The 22,223-nt window shown below is 41.0% G+C and overlaps 1 long non-coding RNA gene and 1 pseudogene across 1 annotated transcript; one reads left to right on the top strand and one right to left on the bottom strand.

Moving 5' to 3' along the window:
• Positions 1–9,032: 9,032 nt before the first annotated feature.
• LOC112390813 (uncharacterized) lies at positions 9,033–12,302 on the top strand. Its single transcript, XR_003001341.1, has 2 exons — positions 9,033–9,317; positions 11,586–12,302. It is a non-coding gene; the product is annotated as an uncharacterized LOC112390813 (long non-coding RNA).
• A 6,821-nt stretch (positions 12,303–19,123) lies between these two features.
• LOC112390824 (ornithine aminotransferase, mitochondrial pseudogene) lies at positions 19,124–20,429 on the bottom strand (annotated as a pseudogene).
• Between the last annotated feature and the right edge of the window lie 1,794 nt (positions 20,430–22,223).

Below are 22,223 nucleotides of genomic sequence, written 5' to 3'. Positions count from 1 at the left end.
TTTAGATTCCACATGTAAGTGGTAGCATATGATATTTGTCTTTCTCTGTCTGACTTACTTTACTTAATATAATAATCTCTAGGACCTAAGAATTTTTTGATCTAAAAAATTAGAAGGTAAGGTTTTTTATCAGCTGGCTGTCTTTCACAGTGACCCATTTCACTGTGTGAGTTCTAAGTTCTGTGGGAAATGTGGGGAAATGGTACAAAAAAAGGACAGGAAGTACAATCATAATTGTCACTAAAATCAAGAGGAAACTTGAGACACTGTCTTGAGAATAAAAGCTGCTGAGAACCTCAGCCACTGAGGTTTCACCTCCTTGATTAGCCACTTGTGCTTGAGTCAGCCTCAATAGCTCCATGAAGGCATTTCACTTACAACAAAACCCAGCAAAACAAACAGCAAACCACAGGTCAATGCTTATGTAACTAATATTTTTAAGAACCATAAATTATAACTTGTTTTAAATAGCCATTGCTTTGCTAGCCTTATTTTCATCTTCTCTTACACAAAAGAGCAAACAAACAAATTAAAAAAATCTATTATTGGAAGTGCATTGTTTGGATAATACATTGATTAATTTTATCCATCAGTTTCTAATCCTTGATAAAACAAACAAACAGACAAGAAAAGACTTTCTTGCTTTCCTGCAGACTAAAAAATAGCCCAGGGTTTTGGCTATTAGCTTAGTATCTGTGCACAGAATGATGTAGCAAGATAAAAAAAAATTAGACTGCATTGAAGAATTCATATTTAGGTCTGGAGTCACTGCCACATGCGCCCCCACTAAGAACTGCAGTCCCATTGGATGCTTTTAAATAGTCATTGACAAATTACAAAGTCTTGAGGAGGAAACACAGTTTGATAAATGTGTTGCTGATTTTCTCATGCCAGAAATGGTGAGAGGAATTTAGAGGTAATTAATTTTCTCTTTTGTAGCAGAGGGGATAAAGTGGCAATGTATTGCTCAAAGATGCCAAACAAGGAGAGACAGCTCTGTGGCAGACATAGTGATGCTGGCCAAATAGTCAGTTCCTTCCCTGGATGTGTTTCCTGGTCCTTCTGAGTTTAGACAGTGCCTGTGTCTTGTTCTGGCCAATAAAATGTGAGCAGAAGAGATGCTGTGACTTCCAGGCAGAGAGAGAAAATGCCCACGATTCTCCAGTCCATCTCCTCCCCATTGAGGAAGTGATCCACAATGGCACCAGTCCCAAAATCGCATAGTCTTGTCAGCTTGTGTCCAAGTGTAACTTGGACACTCCTGAAACCACTACCATCACATCCCTCACTCTCCAATGAAGGACATGTAACCACATACATGTTGTTCCTTTAAGCCACTAGGATTTAACTTGCAAATTAGTATAAATTGTGTTTCTTAGCCATTTTGCATCAAGGAGACTTCTGAGACATTTTTTTTCCTAATCATTGGCCACCATCTCTCACCCCCAACAATGACATTTTAATACCACAGATTCCAAAAGAGTACGATTTTTTGGCTCCCCGTTGAGAATTAATCTCCCCCCTGTTGGGGACAATATCATCGCCATTGAGTCAGTCTATCGCAGGGACTGTCTTTGAGAGGAGCTCCTGTGACAGGAAATGTTCACCCAGAAGCCAGAAGGACACTCACCAAAGACGCTTCGGTGGATGTTTTCCATGCAAGAGGCTGAACCAGGTAACTTCTTGAGTTCTTTGAAACTCATGTTACATGGCGTCTTTCTTGTTCCTGGACATTTTCCTCTGACACCTCTCATCGTAAGCCTCCTAGTTCTTGATATTTCTACTTTTTATGTTTTCTCCTTCATTCTGTGCTTCTCAGTTGTGAGTTTTTTATGAGGCTTGGTCTCTCACAGTCTGTTTTTCCCTCTGTATGTGTATAACAAATTCAGTCTCAAGGTTTACTTTTAAGTCTATTTATAGAAATTCCAAATTTATTACTCCAGCACGACCTCTCATTCGAACTCTGCATCTTTATCTCCATCTGAAATAAGATGTCTCTGCCTTGACTTCCAGTGGTCACAGCACAAGATCCCTTTTTAAAGGAGCCCAACACTGAGCCTCCATTCTTTTGGTCTGGCCTGAGCCTGCTGTTATGAGAAAGGAACACATTCCACTGGCCAAAAGTATTTTCAAAAGGTTGAAATTATTTTCTTTTGGTCATTAAACATAACGAAACAGTATGTGGTCCTCGTAAATGTTTCTTAAAATCCTGTTTTCCTCTCCCATTTACTTTACCTCCACCTCATCTGGCTACTCCCAGAGATTTCTTTTTTTCCCAAAAAGCTGCTAGTTCTCCAGCAGATTTAGGTCACTCACCAGTCTCTCATCTCTTAATTCTGCATTGCAAAAGGCAAAATTTCTCTTTAGCAATAAAATATCCCTTTCTGGATGATATGGAAGAGAGAGAGCCTGAGCATTTGGTCAGAAAAAAATCTCCCAATCAAGTAGCAGCAGGCAGAAAGCTGGGCACACGTGTAGGTAAACATGGTCGTTTAACATTACCTATTTCTGTCACTTATTGTTGACAGATCTCAGCCCTGAAATCTAAAAGTCTTTTTAAACTCTCTTTATGATCAGACTCCCAGAGGACATCTGTTGGGGTCTGTGCAGCAGCACACAAGGATGCCCTCATTTTCCTCTCTCTGTCACATCCCTGGACCCTTGGAAGCCATTTTATGAGACAGGATCACACAGGCCCTGGTCACAGACCATTAGATCCAAACTTAAACTGGACCAGTAGGAAGCTGCTTCCAGAGAGGTTTTGAAATAGGACTATCTTGCCAGCTAGATCTATAACTTATAAGCTCAAAAACTGCTTGCCCTGGCAGATGTTAAGAGGAACCACTCATGCTGCTCCGAGTAAGGACACCTCCATCTGGCCTCCATTTCTCTACTAGAAAGGGTCAAACGGGAGCCCCCCCCATCCTTGGGGTGTGTGATATTGTGGTCTATAATATGAAATATGTATTTGGTCTTCGTCCTCATCTCTGGCACTGAGGTCCTAAAACCCTTGGAATTTCCTAAGTGATAAGAGAAATAAAGGTGTCTTGATATTTATAATGAACCCCTTTCAATTACAGCTGAGCTTATGTCAATGAAGTGACTTTTCAAAAGTATCTAAAGATGGGGGCTGCTAGCCAGGAAAACCAGCCATGTGACTGGAGGGTTGGACATTTCAGTCACTGCCCACCCCAATCTCTGGGTGGAGGTTGAATCATGGCCAATAGCCAATGACCTAATCAATTGTGCCTATGTGACGTGCCTCCATAAAAATTCAAAAGGACAGGGTTTGGAGAGCTTCTGGGTTGGTGAACACGTGGAGATTTGGAGAGGGCATGGAAGCTTTGTGCCCTTTTACCACACCCTGCTCTGTGCATCTCATCCATCTGGCTGTTCCAGTAATCTAGTAAGTAAAATATTTCTCTGAGTTCTGTGAGCTGCTCCAGCAAATTAATCACACCCAGAGACAGGGGTCCTCAGAACCTCCAACCTATAGCTGGGTTGGTTGGGAGCACAGGTGACAACCTGCACTTGAGATTGGCATCTGAAGCAGGGGGAGGGCAGTCTTTTAGCTCTGAACCTGTGGGACCTGATGGTGTCCCCAGGTGGATACCCTCAGGACTGAGTCATCCTGCTGGTGTCAAAGAATTGCTTGCTGGTGTGGGGAAAAGCCCACACACTGGAGTGGGTGCAGAACCGTAGGGTGAGATGGCCCTTCTGCGAGTTTGTAGCCCCAATTGCAGAATTTAAGGGGGAAGCCAGGCACTCAGTGCAAGCCCACGCTTCTCTAGAGTCCATGTCCCTATTAGCACAGGTCAAGTGGAAGCCCTAATTATCTGGGTTCTCCTTTAAGAGACTTACCTTTCTAAAAACCCACCCCTTTGATGGGTCCATCAAGAAAATCTCACCATGGCCCGTATTTCTGTTTACGTCAACCACGGGCAGAAGCTCCCATGGCTCTGCCCCTCCCACTTCTGACTTCATCTTCCACCTGCTCTTCTTCCGTGGCCCTGGACCTCGTGGTTAGTCATCAGTACAAATCCATGGTCCCCAACCCACTTCCTGAACATTTCCTTAATCTTGTCCTCACACCTGGTTGGCCCCCCAGGACGTGTTTTCTTCCATCCTTCTCATGCCCCTGATCTGGGAGGGAGAACAGATGTCCTCACTGGCCCTCTCTCTTTCCTAGAAATCTCCAGTGCTGAATTTCCCCCCACAGATTCTACTGGCCACTCCTTGCTGTGAATGCCACTCTCCTCATTTCTTGAAGACCGCCACTCTCCAGAACTACGTCTGTCATTCTCCCTGATGACTTCAAAATCCCAATGACCTGGGCTTCCAGGAACCTCACCTCTTCTTCACTCATAAAATGCCTTTTTTCAAAGTCTTAGTTTCCTGGTGTCAGTAAAAGAGATATAATAATGACACCCTCCTAGGGTTGTTGTAAGAATCGGCAAGTGATGTTGAAGAAACACGCTGCATAAAGACTACCTGAGCTAGAACCTGATTGGTATAGAGTACTCACCCTGACGGTCCCTGTTTATCTTGGAAACTGTGCCTCCGGTGCGATCATCTGCAGAAGCCTTACACATATAAAGGTGGAGCTGCTTTTGTGGAAATGGGAGAGGGTGGGGAGAATGGGGGGTTCTGCGGAGCACAACCAGCTCAGCCTGGAGCCTCCAGCACGAAATTTCTAGAATTTCACCCAGAACAATTTGAAAACCATTTTATCCTGATCTTTTCTATGTATGACCTACACACCAATTGATATCATTTACCTAAAAATATAATGTTAGTGCTTCAAAAACATTTTTTCACAAGAGGAAGGCTTAACATCTATTCCTTGGCTGTCATTGATATTAAGTAAAAGCTGGTCATAGGATAGATTGTAATATACTTAATTTTTCCTCCTATAGACTTTGAGCAATCAATCTTAGAGATTAGTGCTTGGAAAATGTTTGTGTCTTTTGAAGGATTATACTTCCTTTCATTGGCTGATCATTATACAATATATTATGCTTTTTTTTTTGCCTTGCCTGGCAAAATTTATTCTAGGTGTTTTTAGCCTTTTTTGTCCTGGTACAATTATGTTAATATCTCCTTTCTTGGATTATGATGTTTTATCCTGATAATTTTAATGGCATATGTTTTATTCATTTTTTTTCATTTATGATATGAGTGGATTTAATTTTTTTATTTTTGTTTTTTTATTGAAGTATAGTTGATTTACAATGTTTCAGGTATACAGCAAATTGATTCACTTATACCTATATGTATATCTATCTATCTATCTATATCTGTATCTTTTTCAGATTCTTTTCCATTATAGATTATTACAAGATATTGAATATAGTCCCTGTGTTATACAGTAGGACCTTGCTGTAAAGGCACATCTTTTATTGTGAACACTTTCAAATCCTTTTGGTGTTAGAAAGCATGTGGATTAAAATTAACATGCTCTAAATAATAATGTGTAACTAACTGTAGAACAGCCATAACTCAATTTTGTTACATATTTGCATTTTTAACTATTTACAAACATTTAAACTTCCAGCAGGTGAAAATATTGCTTAAGTTCTCCCTTTACAGCCTTTGAGGGGAGGCATTCATTGAGTCAATGGTACATCCTTAGGAATTAAAGAACTTTTGATGTTCTTGTCCAAAGTCAACAAAGAGGTCCTTTGCAGAGAGAAGAGACTGTGAGCAGATGAAATGTGTTCTGTTCACTTTGGAGTGACAGGTATTAAGTTATCTTACTTTAGAATATTTGGAGAACAGGTTCTAGTTTTGTAATGTCTAATGTTCATTTTGAGACAAAGAGTAAATGTTAACTTCTAGGACAAAGTGCCAATAAACAACACCCAATGTATGTTGCTTTATGATTAGATCACTTGGAGACTGTGCTTCTTAGAGCTGACAGTTTACTGCTAACATATGGGACATTGTAACATAATGAGTAGTGTTCTAGAATACTCTCATATGAATCCATCTTTTGATAGATTTATTTAAAATGATACATTTAGAAGATGAGATTATATAGCAAATAGCATTCATTTAGTCCCAGATTGTCGTGTAACCACCACTCTAAGCATATTTCCCTCATAAAAAACATTCGTAGCAAAACAAAAAAGTACAGAGGTTCCAAAAAGATTGGCACTGAGTTTTGAATTTTAAGTACAAAAGAAAAAAAGAAAAAAAAAAGAAATTTAACAAATAGGGATAAGCATCTAGGAGAAAATATCAACATCCGAGAACAGATTAAACTATAAAAAACTGACACTAGTTATGGATTGTAATGAAGCAACCTAGTACGGCATGATAAAAATAATGAACTTAACCCTTCCATAAATAAAACAAAGAAAAAATATTTTGCTTTAAATGGAAGGCAGGGGAGAAAACTTGACCTTTTGTATTAAATGTCTCTTTGGCGCATTTCCAAAAAAGACTGCATGGAAGAAAATCACTACAAAGAGGCCTGTGTTTAAATATCACGGTTGCGAGAAACGTTGACAGACACCAGGCCCTCAGGCTGTCACCCCCCAGCTGGAGAAGACGAAGCAGGACCCAAAGAAAGAGGGACAGGTCCGTTAGAATGCACTATTTTCTGGCTTTTGTCACTATGTCACATCTTGTATTTCTTTTAAAATTTGCTTTTATATTTTATACAAATCCATTCTGGATCAAGCAGTCTTGAAAATAAAAACAAAGACAGTGGTGAAAACTTTAAACCTATGTGAAGGGGACAAGGGAGCCGAATACCTCAGCCTCTCACCAGCTTCCCTATTCTGCTTCAGGTCTGCCTGAAGTCTGGCCTGGATTTGTGCGGGTTATTTCTATCTCAATATTTCCACCATCATCAACTGGTTAAAGAGTGAGAAAAAATAGATCAGAGATTGCAAAAAAAAAGAAAAAAGAATTGCAGCGTAAAAAGTGTGTTTTGCCATTTTGCCAAGCGTTTTTTTCCCAAATATTCTAAGGAAGCTTGCCTGATCCAGAGCAGTGACACTTTGTTACTGAACACTGAGGGTAGAAGTGTCTGCTCTGGTAATGATGCCCACCACCCCTGAAAAGCTTGTTAGATTTCATCATTCCAATGCTCATTCTCTAACACAGAGAGCTGTGTACACAGTAGGTGCTTAATACAAAACTGGCTGAACCTCACTCGCTCTCGCCTACAACGGACCAAAGGGCCTCCAATAGACAAACCACTGGCAGTGACAGCAGCAGTCAGGACTATATTGACCACAAGGGACAGAACTCAGCTCATACTGACCTGTTTTCATCATCTGTTTCTGAAAACTTTAGGTAACCTGCGGCCGGAGGCCAGATCCAGGTTGTCAAATGATGTCATCAGCAATCTCTCTCTCTTTTTTTTGCATCTTCTGGCTCTGCTTTCCCATTTCCCTCTTTATCAGACAGGTTTCCCCTGTGCACTGGCTGAGATGGGATCAGCACATCCAGGGTTACATCCTAGCTGTTCAGTAAGCCCAGCAGAAAGAGATCTTCTCTTTGCAAAACATTCCAGTCAAGTGCTCAGGTTCACATTCATCAGATAGATTTGTGTCCTGTGCCCATTTTACACCAATCTTCATGGCCAGAGGGTGGGAGAGCTGATCACCAGGCTCATGTCATACATAGGGTGGGGCCTGGAGGGGGCAGAGGAGGATGGAGGTGTTAGGTAGTCAGACTCCCACAAACCACAGGTGGAGAGAGAATGGTGGACCAGTGGAAAATGGCCGCTACAATAACCCCAAATTACCATCCACCATATCACTCGCGCTCTTTGCTGTTAAGATGTCTCTGGACTTTAAAGGAAAAGAACCATATTTGAGTTATTTGACTGGTTAAGAATTCTCAGATATTTTTCCACAGTTCTGATCTTCACACCTTTCAACGCTACTCCATGGTACAAATATCTGATTTACAAGCTTCTCTGAATCGCACATACAACAATTGGTCCTGTTTGCATAACTCTTGTCAATTAAGGATTCGTCTCTACTCTTCATGTATTTGAAATCTCTGTAAAGAGGAGGTAGCAAGCCATACAACTGTGTTTAACCAGATTAACTGTTCTATAGAATTAATGTAATCTAGTTACTATTCTCTTCACCTATTGACAGATTCCTTTAGCACATCTCAGCTGAGTGGAGGCTGAGGCTGTAACAGCCTCTGGGTCCACTGAGGAGAGGACAACCGCACAATAAGTTGAACCGTGTAAGTTTTGGGATTTTAAAAAAAATTATTTATTTGTTTTTGGCTGCGTTGGGTCTTCGTCGCTGCCCACGGGCTTTCTCTAGTTGTGGCGAGCGGGGGCTACTCTTCGCTGCGGTGCGCGGGCTTCTCTTGTGGTGGAGCGTGAGCTCTAGGTGCGCGGGCTTCCGTAGTTGTGGCACACGGGCTCAGTAGTTGTGGCTCGTGGGCTCTAGAGCGCAGGCTCAGTAGTTGTGGCGCACGGGCTTAGCTGCCCTGAGGCATGTGGGATCTTCCCGGACCAGGGCTCGAACCCGTGTCCCCTGCATTGGCAGGCGGATTCTTAACCACTGCGCCACCAGGGAAGCCCGAACCATGTAAGTTTAACACAAAGAATTATTAATTACACCAGGGGATTAGAACGTGAGGGATGGAGTACTAAGAATCGGAAAAAACTCTGAAGAATACAGCAATAGCAGCATAAGGACCGGTCAGGGTCCCTGGGGCTGGGATGAAGTGCCCCAAGAGGAGACCCCAGGACCAGACACAGACCCTGTTGGAATTGCTCACTGCCCTGGCTCGTGCGTAGCACGGATGTCCCAGTGGGGTCCCACGGGCAGGATTTGCTGACTATCCACCCTCCAGAGAGCCAGGGAGAGCTGTTCACGGGGAAGCATCTCAGAGGAGGACGTCCACCCAGAACCCCACGCGGGGCCATCCAGGAGGCAGCTGGCTGCTGGGTGCCACGCACCACCATCAGCAGGAGCTGAACCCAGATGAGTCAGGCGCTCTGCTACAAAAGCACCGAGTGTGTGTGTGTGTGTGTGTGTGTGTGTGTGTGCATGCACCATAGGGGTGGGGCTGGAGGAAGCTGCTGCCCGCTGAGTGCGCTGACCCCCAGGCACTGCCCGGGCTGGACGCCGCATGAGCCTGGGACCCGAGAAGCCCCGAACCAGCAGGACCCTGCTGGGTGAGCACCCTGCAACCAGGAAGCAAAACTCTTTTCCTCCTGGAATGTCTCCCTGGCACCTTCTACTCACAAAGCTTCAGGCTCAAGTGGCAGAGGAAGAATGTTTCAAAGGCCCAGGTTTACTTTCACGGAGCAGGAAAACAAGCGGAATCTGAAGGTGAGAGACGAGAAATAGATCACCAGCACGGGCTTGGTGCTATAATACAAATCTAAAGCATGCATATCTTTCATGTTCTTTATTTTTCCAAGTTCCTTTTCCTTCCTTGTGGGAGAGTGACAATAAGCGTCTAATTCTCTTCCTCAGGCAGTGCATTAAAGATTCCAAACATCACTTTACCAGCTGTGGAGGAAGAAGTAGTAAGAAGCAGCGTGGGTGGGTTTTGGAAGCAGGGATCAAGTTTCAGAAAGTTTTAATTTTATAGTAGTTTTTAGAGTAGGTTTCTCAACAAGCCAAGGGAAGTTCCTCATACTTTACCATTGGAGAATTTGATCCTCAAAAGGCTTTAATAACGTTTACCACATATTTATCTCAGCACATGGTGAGGGTTTATTAATTTAAGTTTGGGAACACAAAAACAATGACTGCTAAAGTTGTAAGATTTCTTTTAAGGTATAACATGACTCAAGCACACAACTTGATGAATTTTCACTGAACCCACTTGTGTAACTAGTGCTCTGGGTTTCATAAACAGTTAAGGTGCCAGAAACTCCTTTGAGAATCTGAAGAGAGCTTAGGTTTCTTCTCAAATACACACAAACACAAAAAGTTTAGCTTGAAATGTCTAAGTTTTCACAGAATCCTAGGTAACAACTCTTGGGCTAGATAAACACAAAATGGGCTTTCCCTCCCTATACAAATACAACAATCCACTCATTATGCTTTAGTTTATTAGTCCAAAGAACAGGAAAATGATAATAAAGCACTAATCCCATGGATTTTTAGAATCAATAAATAATTTATGTGTTTTACATTTTGGTTGGCAATGTATATTAACTAATAAATTGGTACGAATTGTATTGCCTTGGTTAAAAATAGTATTTTGTTGCTGTTTTTAATAATAAATATATCAATGGATTGTTAGATGAACACGAACTTTTCTTGGAAGATAATTGAGGAAATACCTTATGTTTTCTGTACTGGATTTTGCCTCTTTTCCAATTTCACTTTAAACAACAATTTATGAATAATTATGCTCTTTGGAAGAGGCTAATCACAGGCAGAAATGGTAGCATTTACTACATTTGTAGTCTAAATTATTCAAATATTTAGACCCCAAAAGAAGATGCAGTACATATATACAATGGAATATTACTCAGCCATAAAAAGAAATCAAATTGGGTCATTTGTAGAGATGTGGATGGACCTAGAGGTTGTCATACAGAGTGAAGTAAGCCAGAAAGAGAAAAAACAGATATTGTATATTAACGCATATATGTGGAATCTAGAATAATGGTACAGATGTATCTACTTGCAGGGCAGGAAATGAGACATAGATGTAGAGAATGGACATGTGGACACAGTGAGAAAGGGAAGTGTGGGATGAATTGGGAGATCCGGATTGACATATATACACTACCAGGTGTAAAATATCTAGCTAGTGGGAACCTGCTATAAAGCACAGGGGGATCAGCTCGGTGATCTGTGATGACCTAGAGGGGTGGGATGGGGGGTGGGAGGGAGGGAGGTCCAAGAGGGTCCCCCCCAAAAAAAGCACAGTTCATTAATCATAAACACAGATGCTATTAACTGGAAATTATTACTTTGGCCACTAGATGGCGCTAGTATTATTTCAGAAATGGAATTGATCCTGGCATTTTCCCACTCTCTCAACCTAGGAGTTTTATATTTGCTTCCAAATTTGGTCAGGGGTTCCAGAATTACTGTTATTAATTAACTATATTCTTGTTAACAAAAAAGCTGTTTCCATTATTTCATATAAACAAACACCTAAATTTCTTATGTGAAAAATGAAGGGATTGTTCTAGACCTCTTCCAAATTTAGAAATATCTAACGTGTTCTAGAATGTTTTAAGAATACCATTCAAATTCCACTTGCTACTTAGGAGGCATACTTTGATATTTCATTATTTTTTTATATTCATAATTTTGACAGTTGACACTGACATTATAGATGAGAATTTCAAGCCTGCATTAGGGAAGAAGATAGAAACGGAAGAGAGACACAAAAGCCTCTTAATGGTATCTATTACAAAAGTCTACTGAATGTCTAAACATGCACCATTTCAAAATGCTGACTGAGTTGGTCGAAGAGAATACAAGTTATACGTTATATATACATCGAGTTCTGCTGTACCCTTCTTTTCCTCCCCACCTTTTGTATTTAACAAATATCTGTATTCCAAGAAGTTGATATATATATATAGAAGTTCCTATAGTTTCAGCTTCACTATTTTCTATTCACAGACTCTGGACAGATCAGCATTAGAGCCATATCTGCCCCTGAAGTTGCTGGGGAAGGGAAAATTGGAGCGGAGAGAAGAAGAGATACACCCAGAGCAGCACCAAAGGGTTCATCCAAAATGAGGCCAACACATCACTGTGGGAATATTGTGTGCGCTGCTGGCCAAGAGGTGACAGGGCTCAGCAACCGTTCAAACCCAGTAACTCGGGGGAAAGGCATTCACACAATTAGCCCGAGTGTGCAGTGTGAGAATGGATTTGACGGCACGCGAAGGGCGAGGACATGAGGCTGTAATTGATTTCACTGATAAGGGCCCAGGAGGGAAGCTGTAGATGGACAGTAGGATAGGATAGGTTGAGTGTGGACAGTCTATACACTTAATGGGCATAGTTTGGAAACAGCACGTGGTCTCCAGGCTACTGTAAATTACAGTTTAAAACTAAGGAACGGTGGCAGTTGCTAGGAGGGTCTCTAAATTAAATTGTGTGATGATTAGGCTAATGGAATATAAAATCTGTTTAGGGGGCACATTCTCTAGATGTAAAATGAAGGTACAAGCAAGGATGGAAAGGAAGAAGGAGGCAGAGCTAGTAGCTAACAATCCAGACTCTGGGAAAGCCGTGAGTTCTAATCCCTGCCCTGCCAGTTCCAAGCGGGATTAATTCAATGCTGTTTGTGGTCTCTCGTCTGGAAAATGGAATAAAAGTGATACTCTTGCAGGTGGTTGTAGTTGGGATTAATTGAGATGACGTGGAACTACCACAAGCAATTAGTGATATATCCTCCAAAAGCTAATGACAATAATAGGGATAATATTAACCTCTCCAGGTTGTTTGTTTGTTCTAGGAGACACTTGGATGACATCTCAGAGAAGGAGACAGGTTTATCCTAGTTACTTAGGCAAGAAAATAGCAAATGACTAAGATTTGCCAAAGGACTAAGTGCCTCTTGATATGGCGGGGAAAAGTATTCCATTCGGGGAATGAAGTCCCCTGGGGGAATACTCAAAGGGGAAGAGCTGCTGCCTCTCAGAATGTACATTTACTAAGTGGCACGCCCATGGATCCACCTTCCTGTTCCTGTTCATGAGCTGAAATGTCACTTGAGGAACTGGGAGGGGTGGACAAGCGACCTCCTCCTGAACCTCTCTGAAGCCTTGTGACTTGGGAAGGGGTCTGATTCTTAAGAGAGCATGTCACCTAGAAGGAAATTTTATTTACAGAAGAAAAAGAGATACACAGATGTAATGATCTGCCAGAAATATAATTCCGCTAAAAGCAAAATGTCTGAAAAGCCTTGACTTTTCCATGAGGATATCTTCATTGCTCAACGGGTAGAAGAAACAAAAGGATGAGTGGAAACTTCAGACTTAATTTTGAAGAGATGATGTGCTATGCACAGCAAGCAATTAGATGGCAAGGGATGGTCTTGGCATGGTGGGACCTCAGCAACTCCAGTCATGGAGAGCATGTGAGCCAGACCCAGGCAGAAACCCCCGTACTACTCAGGGGGTTAAGAATCTGGAGTGTGTCAGTGTGGTTTGAAGTTGGTCTTTCAGAAATGTAAGGGAGCAACAATTTATGGGTCTTACTGGGAGAACCAAAGTAAACTTATGTCCTTAAAGAAGAATACCATATGATCCAGCAATCCCACTCCTGGGCATATGTCCGGAGAAAACTCTAATTCCAAAAGATACATGCACCCCTATGCTCATAGCAGCACTATTTACAATAGCCAACACATGGAAACAACCTTAATGTCCATTGACAGATGAATGGATAAAGAAGATGTGATATATATACACAATGGAATACTACACACCCATAAGAGAGAATGAAATAATGCCATTTGGAGCAACGTGGATGGACCTAGAGATTATCATACTAAGTGAAGTAAGTTAGACAGAGAAAGACAAATATCATATGATATAGCTTATATGTGGAATCTGAAAAAATGACACAAATGAACTTGTTCACAAAACAGAAATAGACCCACAGATAGAAAACAAGCTTATGGTTACCACAGGGGTAGCAGGTAGGGGGATGTTAGGAGTTTGGTGTTAACATATACACACTACTATATATAAAACAGATAACCAACAAGGACCTACTGTATAGCACAGGGAGCTCTACTCAATATTTTGTAATAACCTACAAGGGAAAAGAATCTGGAAAATTAGATATATATATAACTGAATAACTCTACTGTACACCTGAAACTAACACGGCATTGTAAATCATCTATACTTCAATAAAAAACTGCAAGAAAAATATAAATAGAAAAAAAAATGAATATCTTCTCCAGCTCCATATGAGTGGCTAAAAGGAGCAGCAGTGCACGTGTACATGGCTGACACTCTAAGTCTACACACTCCCATGCGTAGATGTGGTCTCCTGCACTTGTCTCCACAGAGGAACACCGGGCACCCAGGGGAGCAGCTGATCTGATACCATGGTCAAAGGAGAATCCAGAATGAGCAAGATCCATCTTATTGTGGCTAGAAAGCAGGGGATGTTTTCAAGGATGTTGGGGGCAGTGCTAAAGAATCTAGGGGCAATATAAGGAGACCCCTTTTGGTCAAGTTGTGATAATTTGATCAGAATTAATGGAAATGAGTGTTTCTTTGAAAGTCCTAGAAAATTCCGGAAAAGTTAATACAAAGGGCACGGTAACTTTAATAGAAAAGAAAGAAAGATGTGATGGTATATATTTATTTTATTGATTTTCATAAGGAGAGGACTATTTATGCATGGACATATAAGTTTTGTTATTAAATTTATATTTAGCTTACTCTTAAATTTATATTTAGAAAGTATAGACATGCACTTTTTTTCTTGGCAAATGTTGCTACCCAGTAAGACTTTCTGGTGCTGGGGAGCACACTGAACAACGAGGTAGAGAGGTTTCCTACGTATCACAAGGAGTGTGTCACAGAACAACCAGGTAGAAAAGAATAAACATTGAGGGTACTAAGATAATGAATTAACTAGCTGGTAAGACATGAAAGAATCACTAAGAAGGCAAACCCTATGGTTTGTATTCGAGGAGATGAAAACTCAGTGGTACCTCTGTTATGATATAACAAAGCATAGGTGAGGTTCTCCTAACACCAGATCTTAAAGGACTAGATCTATCTAGTCCGCATGACAAGAGTTGTGACAGGACGGGCTGCACCGGCCATGCAAGAGTTAAAAAAATACATAAGGGAGTGAGATGCCAGGTTTCAAAAACCTAGGTGAAAGCATGCATTTAAAGGTCTTAGTGTCTGAAAAAAAGGAGGGTAAAAAGCCAAACAAACAAACAGCTCAGACAAATGACTACCAGTTCACATATAACTTATTTGGAGAGAAGCAACTAGATTCTTCACTCCCGCCAAAATTCTACTTCTTGGTCACCCAAATCCTAGAATCTCAACTAATCTGAGACATTAATTGTGAGAGGGAAGAAGCAGGTTAAGTATAACAAAAGAAGGTATATGAACAATAATGAGAAAAAATAATGAAGATATACAGACAAAAAAATAAGCCCTGGGTCTTAACTTTTACAAAATACCTGCAAGTGCATTATTTTCATTGTAATTGTACACATTTTGTTGTTTATGGAGTTACTTAAATATTTAATTGGAGTTAGTTAATATTTAAAAATATTCAGGACTCCCCTGGTGGCGCAATTGTTGAGAATCCGCCTGCCGATGCAGGGGACGCGCGTTTGAGCCCTGGTCCGGGAAGATCCCACATGCCGCGGAGCAACTAAGCCCATGCGCCACAACTACTGAGCCCGCGTGCCACAAGTACTGAAGTTCGTGCACCTAGAGCCCGTGCTCCGCAACAAGAGAAGCCACCGCAATGAGAAGCCCGCGCACCACAATGAAGAGTAGCCGCCGCTTGCCACTTGCCGCAACTAGAGAAACCCCGCACGCAGCAACGAAGACCCAATGCAGCCAATAAATAAATAAATAAATTTATTTATTTCAAACAATAATTAGTCATAGTAAATTTACAATTATTGTTTAAATCATTTAAGCGATTTTATTTCAGACTTTAATCAATGTTTAACTGTTTAAGAAATTTTAATTTTCATAGTTTTGGTAATTAGTTGTAAGTTGAATGTGTTGAACATTAAATAAAATTAAAATGATGATGTTATTCCTTTCAGAGCACAGAAAAATCTTTCTAGATATTAACTAATTTAATCATTAAGTTAATAAAATCAGTACTTTAGATCACTGATTTAATTCCAGCACCAGGGAACAGGATCTATGCTTGTTTGAAGTGGGGCTGGCTCTCATCAGTGGCTGGTGGGGCGTCCCCAGCAAAGCCTCAGATCTGGGGTGGTACCAGGCGGTGGCCTCACGGGCAGAGATGCTCTGCCCACTGTTGGTCCAGGTGGGTGAGAAACGGTATAGGAGGCAGCTTCCTTTCTTGAAGAAAGATAATTTCACACTCTTCCTGAAGATGTGCAACAGAGAGGGGAGACTGGCTGCCCTTCCACATGTTCATTTATCTCTGGCCTGGGGTTGAGGTGCGGGTCAGCGCTCAGTGAGGGCTGCAGGGTACGTCTGCGGATGGGACTTCACAGCACGTCCCTGAAGCTGCCTGAGTGGCTTCTCAGTTCACAGTCTAAGTTTAATGCCCAAAGGCACAGCATCATTGCTCACTTTTCTGCCTTGGATTGCAGAGATTTTTCAGCAATTTGAATCGCGTAGCAAGGAAATGCCTCCTGTTTCTTCTCTATTTCAATACCTTATTTTCATGGGAAAACCTTTCACTTTTCTTTCCTGAGTCCTCTGAGAAAGCAGACAAATGACTTTCCTTGTTCCTCATCTCCTCAGCCCCCAAGTTTGCCCCTTAGAACTAGTCTTGGAGGTTTAATAGTTATTTTCCAGTAAAAGGGCTGTGTGGGCAAATAATATTGGAAACTACGAGATGAAACATGATTAAAAATATTTTCTTTACTATAAGACTTTGTTCGGCCAAGGAGCCATTTTGGGGGTGACTACCTGCAAGCCCAGGGCTCTACAGTATATATTTTGGGAACTGTGGCTACTTTCAGTGTCTTTCCTACTCCTATGGCTGAGAGGTCTGGTTGAAGACGAAGAGTAGATCAGTAAACAAATAAATAAACAAAATTAAAAGTAAACAAGAGCCATCATTCGTGTGATGGTAAAAATATAGTCAAAACAAAGCCAGACAAAATGAAACAACCTCCTCTCCTTTCCATTAAACAAGCAAATAAATGGAAACAACAGCATGGACCAAAGCAATAGAGGGACCTGTCTTCACAGGTGTATTTCTGCTGATGGACCACGTGCAGGCACCAGCGCTGGACCTCCAGGATGTCAGGGTCCTGCCCGTCCAGCTAAACTAACTGTGCTGTGAAGGGTTGTGCTGAGGCTGGGACATTATACAATGTAAACGTCTAATATGGTGCCTGTTACATGGGAAGGGTCCAACAAACAGTAACGTTCTTTGATGTTGATATAACCATAATCCAGAATGTTCCTTTTTGAGGCAATAAAAATGGAAAAAAATGAATTTTCTCAGATTTTCAGACTGTAGGGCACAATCAGTGTCTCTAAATCTAACTTACTGGAATTAAAGTAACAAAGTTGCTGAACTCCCCCAGATCTCTAGGTAACTCCCAATCCTAGATGTTTATTGTGATTTGATTCAAGAAAAACACTTGGTAAAGTCAGGATACGCCCAGGAGAGACTGTCCACTCAAAGGGCTTCAGAAATGGCAGACTTCGGGGGATAATTTATGTACCAGTGTGGACCCCCCTGGCTCAGCCCTCAGACCACTAGGGATTCATTGATCTCTCAGAGTTGTACTGGCAAGATGGGGGCTCGGAAAGACTCAAGCATACACCTGGAATAACAGTGCATTTATAGTGAAAACCGTAACTGCCAAGTGGACAAGATGACTAAATTCTTGCTTTTTGAGGCTGAGGCAGGCTTCCTTGGAAGTAAACATGATAGGAGACTAAATCATATTCTGAAGTTGGTATGACGAGCGGAGAATCATAAAAGGGACATGCCTTATAACGACCACAGGGTTTGGTTCCTGCCATGAACAAGATGCTTTGCAAACAGTATCTCACAACTTCATTACTACCACCCAGACCCTGCCACCATCATTTCTTAAATTGTTCCAGCTGACCTTACGGTGGCCTATGGTGATCTCCCTTTGACTTTATCTCTTTTTACTTTCCTTTGTGTTCACTTAACTCCTGCCAACCTGGCCTCCTTGAAATTCCTCAAATGTGCCAAGAATGCTCCTATCTTTGGACAGTTGCTCTGCATGGAATGTTTCCCCCAGATATCCACTGGCAAACTCCCTTACCATCTTCCGTTCACCACTCAAATACCACTTCTCCATGAGGACTCCTCGACCATTCAAATTCAAATCACACCATGCCCTTCCTCCTGGGCCCTCCTGACTCCTCACACCTTGTTTTAGGTTTTCCTTTTTATTTGGTTTCTAACATACTATATGATTTACTTATTTATTAGGTTTAATGCTTATAGTCTACGATATTGGGCAGGGATCTTTTCTTTTTAAAGATTTTTTTTTTGATGTGGACCATTTTTTTTTAAGTCTTTATTGAATTTGTTATAATATTGCTTCTGTTTTTTTTTTTTTTACCATGCATAAGAAGGATACTTTAATAAAAATGGTAAATACTAGCATACACATGGGAGAAAAGCAGTTATTTTGAAAGTGGAAAAGGTAGTACTTAAAGAGACTTTTCATAATTTGTTTTTCTAGAGATTACCAAAGAAACCAAAATGTTCTTAGAAAACACATGAAATAAAACAGGTAATAATATTCTCAGAGGACTTTAAAATGTGAGGTAATTGATAACACTGCAGTAATCACACACTGGTCCCAACGCAGACATTTTAAATATGAGCTTTATTTTAAATTTAAAGAAACACTGAAAATAAACACTTTTTACAAATTATATCAAACACTTAAAACATAATCTAGGCATGTTAAACAATAATTCTTAATTCAAAGTAATGACATTCATAGAATACATCTTGGTGCTACCCAATATGGAGTTTACTTAAATCTAGTATTTTATATAAGCTTAACCATTAATCCTTCCTAAAATTCAATAATTATGATTCAACTTTATGAGGTTAAGCTAATCTTCTATGCAATACTCTCATAGAACTTTTTCAAATACAAACAATTTATACCAGAAATTATTAAAACATATATAAATTGTGCTAAGGGGCTGGATTAAAAGGTTGTCTATATAGAGAGATGCATCTCTCCTTAGAAAGCACACACACACACACACACACACAAACAATCGAATATAAGATGCCAGGATATTCTCTTAGTTATGTTACACAGCAAACTGCACTTTTATAAATGTCATTCTATTATGTATGAACTGAAAAACATATATATTTTAAAAAGCCCTTGACATGGGGGAAGTGGAATATGTCTGCATTAAATGCAGAAACACAGAGCTTTATGAACTGCCTGTCTCCAGCCGGCTCCCAGGCACCACTGAAAACTGTCACCCTCAGAAGGACAAGATGGTCTTGTTAATGATTTCCATGGCCTCCAGAATCTCATCCTCTTTGATCACAAGCAGAGGTGCAAACCTGATGATATCACCGTGGGTTGGCTTGGCCAGAAGTCCATTATCTTGAAGTCGCAGACACACCTTCCAAGCATCATAACCTTTGGTTTCTCTAATCACAATAGCATTTAATACTATTTAAATGTATTTAAATAGTAAATTTCCTCTTACAGCCATTACAGTATTAGAAGGTAGTTTCATGAGTTCATTTCTCAAGATGATACCCATATTCTCTGCATTTTCAGCAAGGTTTGCTTCTTCCAAAACCTCCAGGGCCATAGGATTGCCACCCTACGTTGAACCGTGTGCCCCTGGTTTAATGGTCGGCATTATTTCATCATCACACAACACTGCGGATACAGGAAGTGTAACCACCAGAAAGTGCCTTTCCTAGAAGGACCATATCAGGTCTGACATTTTCGTGATCAATAACCAGCCATCTACCAGTTCTGGCCAATCCTGTCTGTATTTCATCAGCAATAAACAGAACCTGGTGCTGGGTGCAGAGCTCTCACATGCCCACAAGGTAGCCTGGATCCGGAACAGCAACGCCGAATTGGTTCCACCGTGAACGCGACGACGTTTGGGTCCGGAAATGCATGCTCAGGGGCAGGCAAATCATTACATGGAATGATTTCGAAACCTGGCGTAAACGGTCCAAAACCATCATAACTGGTTGGGTCTGTGGAACTGGAGATAGCAGACAATGTTCTACCCCAAAACTTTCCAGATGCAAAAACCATCTTTGCTTTGTATTTCGGGATCCCCTTCACGGTATATCCCCAACTACGAGCAAGTTTGCAAACAGTCTCTCCAGCCTCCACTCCTGTATTCACAGGAAGAACTTTGTGGTAGTTGAAAAGTTTAGTAACATACTCTTCGTATTCACCGAGCACGTTATTGTAGAAGGCCCTGGATGTTAAGGTCAATTTGTCCACCTGACTTTTCAAAGCATTCACAATCTTTGGATGACGATGTCCTTGGCTGACAGCACTGTAGACACTCAGAAAGTCAAAATGTTTTCTGCCTTCTACATCCCATATGCAAATACCTTTTCCTTTCTCCAGGGCTACAGGTAAAGTATGGTAGTTGTGGGCACCATATTTAGATTCCCGTTCAAAAATGTAATCAGGGGATGGAGGGCCTTGGACTGTTTTTTAGTTGCAACAGATGTCGCAGAAGCCACTGAAGAATGAACTCCACTAAGGACAGCAACAGTCTGCAAATGTGCTAGTTTGGAAAACATGATGTCCTTCAAGTAGGAATATCACCAACGAGCTAACCCTTTTTCCCACAGTTCAGATTAGAATACAGATTTTTAACCCAAGATCCAGGGACGGTCTTCAGAGGGTCCAGTAACTCCTGGTGGCACCTTGGAAGCCAGCCCAGGACACGCAGCGTCAACTGAGCAGCTGCCTGCTTCTGTTTTATGTTTGTTTTTCTGGCCGTGAGGCATGTGGGATCCGACCAGGGATTGAACCCGCACCCCCTGCATTGGAAGGCGGTCTTAACCGTTGGACTGCCAGGGAAGTCCCTTGGGCAGGGACCTTTGTTTTTTTTTGTGGACACATCCTAACTGTCCAGAAAAAGTAGTGGGCACACTGGAAGTATCTGTAGGATGAATGGTTTATCTGACTGGAGCCCATGGTCCTTCCACTGTATGAGCGACATCTCAACAACTGCGTATCTGTTCAAGGACAATCCTTACTCAGAGACTCCTTAGATGAATAATGGCAATATTCTCCTTTCTCCTTTTGCTTCCACAGCTGATCAGTTCCCTTCCGACAAATTCTTTCTTTATATTGAGAAGACTTAATATCTAACAGACCTGGCAGACCTGGAGCTGGTATCTTTACTGTGATTCTGTATGACTCTGTTCTCTGTTGAGAGTGATCTTAGGTCCCAGTTTTTGAGAAAGGGGGTACATTTCATGGCACCCTATAAACTACCCATATCCTAGTGCCCATAAACCCTTGAAATGTGCCAAATTTTCAGTATCATATTCAAACTAAAGTTTCCTGACACCTAGAAGTAGAGCCCCAGTTACATGAGCCAAATAAATATCCTCTCTTTCTCTCTTTGTTCCCAACAAGCTGGTTTGATTTGAATTTTATTTCTCTTGCAGCTAAAAGAGTCCTGACTAATAAAACAGCTTTCCACAAGAGAATCACCCCTATATTCTGCATCTTAATTACAACTAGAATTGATGCATAAAGTGATGACATGATGCTCGGGAATAATAAGGGAAAATCAGTTCCATTTAGGTTTGTTTTCCCCCTCTTCCTTCTTCCCTCTTTCCTTCCCTTCTTCCGTCCCCTCTACTCCTGTCTTTAGTTCAAGAGAATTTAAACTGGCCACATCCACTACATAGAAAGGCAGAAAAATGGACATTATGAGATGTTCAGTGTCAATGGTTATAACAACATATTTTCTGGTATTCCCCAGTTATAAAGAAAATTAAAGAAAGCAGTATTCCCGTTTCCCAAATGCCCTGCTACTTAGCTAACAGATTTTACTAGCAAATGGGAAGTCATTCCAAAAGATGTCTTTTAATGAAATAATGCCATTTGCAGCAACATGGATGGACCTAGAGATTATCATACTAATTGAAGTAAGTCAAACAGAGAAAGACGAAAATCATAAGATTCAGTTATATGTTGAATCTAAAAAAAATGATACGAATGAACTTATTTACAAAACAGACACACTGACATAGAAAACAAACTCATGGTTACCAAAGGGGAAGGAGGGTGGAGAGATAAATAAGGAATTTGGGATTAACAGATACACACTACTATATATAAAATAGATAACCAACAAGGACCTACTGTATAGCACAGGGAGCTATGTTCAATATCTTGAAATAACCTATAATGGAAAAGAACCTGAAAAAATAAAAAATAAATTTTTTTTAAAAGATCTCTTTTTGCCGCTTTGCCTCTTGCTACTTGTGTTACCTGATCAAATGGCTTAACCTTTCAGAGACTTATTTTCCTGGTCTGGAAGTGAGAATTATGATATCAATCTGGAATCATCCCAA

This window comes from Neophocaena asiaeorientalis, unplaced genomic scaffold, assembly GCF_003031525.2.
Source record: "Neophocaena asiaeorientalis asiaeorientalis breed wild unplaced genomic scaffold, Neophocaena_asiaeorientalis_V1.1 scaffold450, whole genome shotgun sequence".
Lineage (NCBI taxonomy): Eukaryota > Metazoa > Chordata > Mammalia > Artiodactyla > Phocoenidae > Neophocaena > Neophocaena asiaeorientalis.
The sequence above is the reverse complement of the archived record's forward strand: the minus strand, read 5'-3'. Positions and strand labels throughout refer to the sequence as shown.